Raw genomic sequence first — 7995 nt, forward strand, 5'->3', positions numbered from 1 at the left:
TCTGTCTTGAAACAAAAGTAAGGTGCCCATATGAACACTGAAACAGGTTTTGCTTGATGTAATCATTTGTTTTAGAAGATCCCCTCCAAATGCACTTACAATGTAAGTGATGGGGGACAAAATCCACAGTCTTTGTTTTGTGAAAAAATTTATGTAAAAGTTTATCTGAAGATAATATGATGCTGTCAGAGTTAGTCAATTAGAGTAAAAACTTCCACAGTAACAGTCTTTCCTCTGTTGTGGAAGGACAGCCACAAAAAGACAGAATTTGGCACTCAAAAGACTTTGAAAGATTTGACTAATTTGGACGGCTGAGGCTTCGTATCAACTTCAGATAAACTTCTGAATAAATCTTTTTACAGGAGGAGGGCTGTGGATTTTGTCCCCCATCATTTACATTGAAAGTACATTAGGACAGGGTTAGCAGCCAGTATGAACAAGATGAATGATTACAGCAAGAAAAACCGGTTTCAGTGTTCATTTTGGCACCTGTATATTGTTTTAAGACATACTTGAAAAATTGTAAACCCTTCTTTTAACAAAGAACTTTTAGAAATGTAAACAAAATGTTTTTACCAAGTGATATCCAGATACACACCTCAGACCTATGAAATCACTCACCAAGGTCAGCTGAGGTCACATTTAATTGAATAAATGTATGTATACGGTCCCCAAGTCCAGGATAAGTCATCATTAATATTTCAACATTTTACTGGGAGAGAACTATATAACATACTTATGAATAAAACTGTGGTGTCTTTATATGTCATCTGGCCATCAGTGGCAGTATTAATGCTAAGCAACATTCCAGTCCACGTGTGAGGAAAACATCCTCCACCATGGAGGATGGTTACATGGTTTGTATTGACTTTAATGGAGGAGATCTTTCTTTGTCAAAATAAACCTTTTTTTTTACTCTGACAATATTTTTTCCACCTAATAATTTGCTAAGAAGATTTCCTATGTGGTGAGTTTGTATTTTCATTCTTCCTGTAACAAATTTTATTGGCCACTCAGTGACTGAAGTGTCCGAGTTACAGGAGATAGTGATCCTTGACCGTCATAATAAATGTCACGGTCATGGATCAGGAATAAGAAACACACGGACAGCAAATCAGCTAATCCTAAGAGTGTAATGTATGATGTATAAATACTGAAAAATTATTTTTTGACATATATTTGACATACACCAAGAGCTAGCAGATTGACACTTGATATGATGTTTTTTTATTCTTTTTTTCCTTTGATTCACATTAGCTGATAATTTAGTCACAGTGTAGACGGTTTGGTCAGTTTGGTGCTGTGTGTGTTCTGTATGGATATTGTGAGACAAGAGGGACTGTCACTGGTACAATGAAATACAAAAGCTCTTAAGCTTTGAGACAGACTGCACACAATGATCTTTAGCATTTCCTTACTTTGAATGGAATTAAAACAAAGCTTTAAAGCATATTTCTTTGTGTGATTTTATCAGATGCAAATACTGTTTTTTTGCTATTAAATTGAAGATAATGTTTAATTTGTGACCATTTTAAGTTGGGAAGAAAGAGTGAAGTGGTGAATGGTAAGAGTCCCTACCCCCCTCCATGTGACATGCTACTCTGTAATCAACCTCTACAGGTGAGGTGGAGTGGTAACTATAGTGCACTTAGGAAATCACTCACTAAAATCTTTAGGATCTTCTGTTACAACCCTGCAATAATGATGCAGTTTCAGTTTGACACAAGAAAATGAGGCTCATACAAAAGGCAGCACACACACCAGAACCTGTGCATGTTTAAAATCGCCTTGCCAATTTTTTTTTGTTTTGAACTAGATTCATTTCTTATACTTTATTTATTGTATAATCATGCACCAATAGGATCAATACACTTATTGGAAGTCACTTTGGACCAAAGCATCTTCCAAATAAGTGCACTGTAATTGTAGTCTTCGGGGTGGGTCTACTTAATGACACAAATTAAAATAATAAAATAGATAAATGTAAAATAAGAATAAATAAAAACCACCACACACCCAGATTTTTTGAAGTCCAGGAAGCTAGCACAAAGGTTCTATTAAAATCGAGGAAAGAGCAGCTTGGAACTCAAGGACAACACAGTCAATGTTGAATATTCAGTACAAAATATTGCAAAATGTTGTCAAATAGGCCAGATTCGATAACATTATATAAAAGAATAAAAGCTAGCTGAAAATAATTAAACTAAATCAAATCTAGGGGTATGAATACTGAAGTAAGATAAGATATCCTCAGGGAAATCTTTCTTGGGCTCAGTGTTGCTGCATCACAAAACATTTATCTCTCAAACATACTTACTTACATACCTTACATCATTCATGCACACAAAAAAGTAAGAGTAATTTAAAAAAAAAAGATAAATAAGATATTGCCCACTAATTACTAAAAGTCCTCAGAAGCAGAGGGAGTCTTAAAAGTACACATAAAACAGGAGTGGGATACTAAAAATGTCCAACAGCACCAGTCTCTTTCATCCTCCCTTGGCCGGGTTCTCTGCCACTGGCCCTCCAATCCTCGCTTTTCATCTCTCTGTGGGTCCATCAGGCCATGGAGGATGCCTAGGGGAAAACAAAAAAACACCAGCCAGAGTGCAGCCAGGAACGCCCTACAACCCAGCCCAGCCTCTCCCAGCAGAGTGTTCTTCAAAACAGAGGCGGCTACCAGGCAGAGCTAAGCCTAACATCTCTGTCGTCACACTTATGAAACATTCAACTCTTGGCTGGCTGTCTTCTGTATGGATTAGACAGTTCTTGTGGACTCCTGTTGCTGTTCCCCCACTTCTATTACCACTTCTATTACCATTACTATTATTATCTCTGTCCATGCTGCTCCTCACTCTCATCTGTCCCACTTTGTTTTCTGGCAGGTTTCAGTTTGTGGAACCTGGGAAGCACTGCCTGGCGTGTGGCGTCTGTATAGTACTGCTCAGCCCTCTCTTTGGCTGCATGGATTCACCACTGTGCACCCTTAGGAACACACACAAAGCTATCAGTCATCAAACACACCTGATCCTCACCTGAACTGCAGGACAGAGTGTAGTGCTTGCGCCCCAGCTCATTCGTTCCCTCTTGATGTGGTGTTACATCTCTGCCATCGCCGTCATCCTGTTCCTACATGTTGTGCCAGGGGACAACAGGTCAGCCTCCCCAGCTGCTCAAAAGGCCTGTTAACCGTTCAGGGATCAGTGCCTAAAGGTTTAATCAAAAAGTGCACAGGTGCATACAATCTGTAATCACAGGCGAGCACAGGGCAGATCAACACGACAATTCATGCAAAGAAAATGTAAGGCAAACCAATATACAAAGCAAATCAAACTACAAACAAGCACAAAATATAACTCTAATTATACAAACCAACAAAATCAACCCAAAACATATACACAAACAACATTCAGCTTCATACATGTCTGCCTTGTGAAAAAATGTATTTAATATTTTGTATGGCTAAATTAAAGCCTTAATGATAGCCTAAATTAAGTTTCTATTTTTAGAAAGATGTTTCTCAGTGGTTGGTGAAAACCTTTGGGAACCACAAAGATGGTCTGATGAATCCAATTTATGTGCAACCCTTAAGACCCTCTGTGGTCTGGTCTAGCTTTACTCATAACCAGCAGTTCTTTATTGAACTTCTCTAAGGGTCAATATAACTTTGATTGAAAATAATTCCAGAAAAATACACTTGCACCCTGTCAGATGTTTCTCCCTCAGCCCATTTACTCCTAGAAAGCATTTTTTCTGAGAGTACTACTAACAAAACAACAGGCATCTTTGACCAGTTGGCCTGTTGCTTGCCATTTACTCAATGTTTTAAAATTTAACTGACAGGGAGCTCTGTAAATCAGAGAGAGAACTTAAAAATCAGAAGGCAAAGAATTCAGAATAGGTAATCTTTGATCAAATTTATTGGATCTGTTCAGGCAGTTGCATAAGGTAAAGCCCTTTTGTTTCTCTCACTAGCTGGAAAATACATACATGCAGTAAATGACTCTAGATCTTATAACCATATGAACTGCGATATCAGAATCTGTAAATCAGAAACTTTGGGAGAGATCAATGTTACAAAAATGAAAAAAGGCAGATGTGATGTGACTCTAAGGCCGCGTTCAGACCGAAACTGGCAGTGCATGGAAAAAAAGCAGTCCTCCCATTGAATGGGGGCAGTATGTTTAAGTAGTGGGGTGGGGGACTGCATGGGGCTCAGCAAAAAAACGCAGCAGTCATCTAGCAAAAAGTTTAACAGGGCTCAATTTTTGATGCAACACAAACCACCATCATCTGGCAAGACGCTGTGTTGGCCAATCACATAAATGCAAGCATATATTCCTGGTGGATTACTTTATAACATGAACGCCAGATTTGACTGTTTACCTTGCAATCATCGCGACAAAAGATTGAACAACATTTGCCGCCATGATAACGTTCCAGAATTGTAAAATCCTGTCTGTGAGAATCACAAACCACTTTGCAGAGTTTTGGCTTTTGATAATTTACAATTAATCTATAACTCCAACTCAACTTCCTGGATCATATTTCATTGTCTAACCGGTACCTCAAAGAATACACCTCCACCACCGCAGCTCTTGTATTATTTTCACACACTGCTGGTTTTGCTCTGAATGCAACCTATGACTTATATATGATAATAAAATTCTTAACTGTGCTCAATAGTGATGCCAAGGACTAATTTTCAGTTGAACATTGTTCCAAAACCAAAAGCTTTAAGGAGCTTTTACAGGTGGACAGACCAGCACGTCATCTGTGTAACTGAAAATTGAGGTCATATTTTTTAAATGTCACCAAGGAGCAGTATGTACACAGGAAAGAAGCAGTCCAAGTCCAGATCCCTGTGGAACACCACATTTAACTCTAGAATAGAAAATTATTGCACACATCATGCTGAAACAGAACAAGTACCCACCCCTCAGGAGCAACAAGAAGATTTCAAGAAGATCTGAGGGGACAGTGTCAAATGCAGACCAGATGTTGGATGACAAGCCATAGCAATTATAAAATCATTTACTGCCCTGGTGAGTGCAATTTCAGTAGAGTGTTTACATCTGAACTCAGACAGAAAATCAAAAAGATTGGACAGATGGGCTGTGAGCTGAAGCTGGCAACCACTTTTTCTAACATTTTGACATGAATGGATGATTAGAAATTGGTCTGTAATTGGTTACTGTAGGCAGATTGAGGTTTGGACTTTGCAAAACAGACTACAACTGTTTTGTGAGCTGTGATTTGTTGATGGTGTTGAGAAGTGGACCTCCCAGTAGAGGGAACAATCTTATATAGCTGGAATGGGGTTTGAAATACATTGTTTGAATCCTCCAATGTGAGCAAAACTATCTACAGCATCAGCAGTAAATGCTAATTGGTTAAAAAAAAAAATATCTTTGATATCGTTGAACAGACATCACATGTAGTATTTTCCCATGAGCTGCTGCTAATAACATCTCTCACACATGTGCAGGTGTTCCTGGTCCCCTTGCTGAGTTTGAAGTTTGTCACCTGCAATGACTTCTTACTGGTCCAATTTGGATGGACAGTTATTGTGTAAAATTCTGGCTCAGTATGTGTAACTAGCATAAGTCCCCCACTAAATGAGATATTGACTGATCCCTCAACATTTTAGACTGGTCTGCCTTTTCTAAAGTAAATGCCCTGATGTACTGCATAGAGAGAAGAAAGACAGTGCCTGACAATTATAAAATGTCTCACACTGTCAAACAGTGAGATAATGATGATACCCTGTAATAGCGTCATCATAAAGCATGTCTCTAAAGACGTTTCCTCTAACAAAAAAATAAACAAATCCTCAAAAGCTATTTATTAGACTGTATGTTGTCTCCTGTAGTGGTGGCATGGCAAACAAAGAGATCAAATGATGGTTAATGGCTCCATATCACAGTCAATGTAGGACGCTAAATGAAGATATCCAACCCCCTTGTATGTTTAAAGAGCATTAAAGTATACAAGGATCATTTGTTTTGGTTTTTTTATGGCAAGAATAGTCCACATTAATAATACATTTGTAAGACCAAGTCACTCATTTCTATAGAAAACCAGCGAACAAATAATTATTTGAATAAAATAAAAGCAGCCCCCTTGCCCCCCTTTTTTTGACTCAAGCTTGAAGAGTGGTGGGTAACACTTTATAATAACAATCAGTAGTAAGTCATTTAAAGACATTAGTGAATGATAAACTAGTCTAATCATGAACAAAACATTGAAATACCTTTATAAATAATTAATTAATGCTGTGTTAACATATAACGTTTATAGATGACTAACAAATATGTTGTTAGTCATCTATAAATGCTTATAATTATTATTCATGAACAAATCATTAGTAGGCTAGATGATTAATTAATGATTTGTTGATGTATTATAAATCGCTTGTTAGCCATGACACAGGATAAATGCATGTGTATATTTTTTACACTACCAGTTTTCTGCAGATTGTAAAAAAAAATGTGATAATTGCAATTAGCATGTTAGCACTTTAGCATGCTAGCCTGCGTTAGCATGTCAGTAGACGAAAGATATGTCTGTAATTTTGGTTAGTGCAGTTATACCTGAATGAGGATTTATTGCAATACACAGACGAAAATGCATGTGTGCGTATTTTTAATACTCTACCAATTTTATGCAGTTTGTAAAAGTTGTGATGCTAATCACACTTAGCACATTAGCATTATAGTGACAGTGGCATAGCTCTCAACATGGCATCACCCCACATTACTGTGTATTGATGTGTGCTAGTATTGTTAAGTTAGCTAAGAGCAAACTAATGTTAAATCTGCATCAGTATGATGAAACAGTAACTTACATGAGATTTGGGTTGATTAAAGTGACAGACTGTGTGTTCAGACTACCAGCGACAAAGCAGCAGGCTACAGGTCATTTTCAATGGAAGCCAGTGGAGGCGACATGAAGCTACAAACTGACATCTGACACTTGTCGCTGTGTGACGCACTACAAATCAAAGTTGAATTGGCCTCAACTTTTTTCAGTGCTCCATTAACATGGTGAAGCGTCAACCAATCATATTTTTTTGTTTCGCCTTTTCCACTTCCTGTTCCATTCCATCTAAGAAATGGAAGAAAAACTGATTTTTGCCATTAGCCAGTTCCCTGTGCTATTTAACCCTACGCTTTTCATGTACTGTGATGCTAACAAAAAAATGCAGCTTGGCAGAGGCTGGCAGTTGTACATTTTTAAACACGCAATGGCTAGCTGTGGTAATGCGTTATTTAATAATACTAAATCATGTTTACTTGCTATTAAAGATAATCATAACGGCAACTTGGCAGGCAACAATGTAGCTGGCCACACTTGGCCATTTTGTAGCTTTGCTGGCAGTGTGAACACCCCATGAGGAGAGGGACGTTTGTACTCTTTAGGACCAGGAAACTACCAGGACCCTGTGAGGCATAGCTACATTTCTCCCACCTGCTGCAGCTTCAGCCTGAACAGCCAGAGCACCATGTTGGTCTCCTGCAGTGTCCAGCCTGAAATCCACCCACAGCCTGTGGACATATTTCCCCATCTGGTCTTCATCTGTCTCCTGCCCATGCTTCAGGTAAAATCTATTAGACTCCTGAGTACAAACTAATATTGCCCATGCACTTTATTTTGGTAGCTTACACCAGTAGCTGAAGCAAATATACAACAAATAAAAACTCTGGTAGCTGAGATTAGACAGACTGGCACTGTCTGTGTGTGTGTGTGTGTGTAAGGCTCTTTTACAGGATATATTGACTAAAAATGCCAATCCACACTCTGGATGTTGTTTGTTGTGTTTATTTTTTACAAATAAAGCTTTATCTCTTTTGCTCCAGCAAGACTTAAGGTATGAAGTATCACCTGTCTCTTGAACTGTCTATGTGTGCTTTGAGTGTTTTAGATGGAACAGCAGAGCGTCATTTGTATCACCATGGTGGGAATATCAGTGCGGATTTGTCCTAAACACGTGGC

The 7995-nt window shown here is 38.3% G+C and overlaps 1 long non-coding RNA gene across 1 annotated transcript; it reads right to left on the minus strand.

Moving 5' to 3' along the window:
• Positions 1 to 1817: 1817 nt before the first annotated feature.
• On the minus strand, positions 1818 to 7000 carry LOC137189377 (uncharacterized). The gene is made up of 3 exons (XR_010929625.1): positions 6848 to 7000; positions 3036 to 3207; positions 1818 to 2577 (listed from the first exon to the last, which is right to left on the minus strand). It is a non-coding gene; the product is annotated as an uncharacterized lncRNA (long non-coding RNA).
• Positions 7001 to 7995: the final 995 nt, after the last annotated feature.

This window comes from Thunnus thynnus, chromosome 1 (genome assembly GCF_963924715.1).
Source record: "Thunnus thynnus chromosome 1, fThuThy2.1, whole genome shotgun sequence".
Classification (NCBI taxonomy): Eukaryota; Metazoa; Chordata; class Actinopteri; order Scombriformes; family Scombridae; genus Thunnus; species Thunnus thynnus.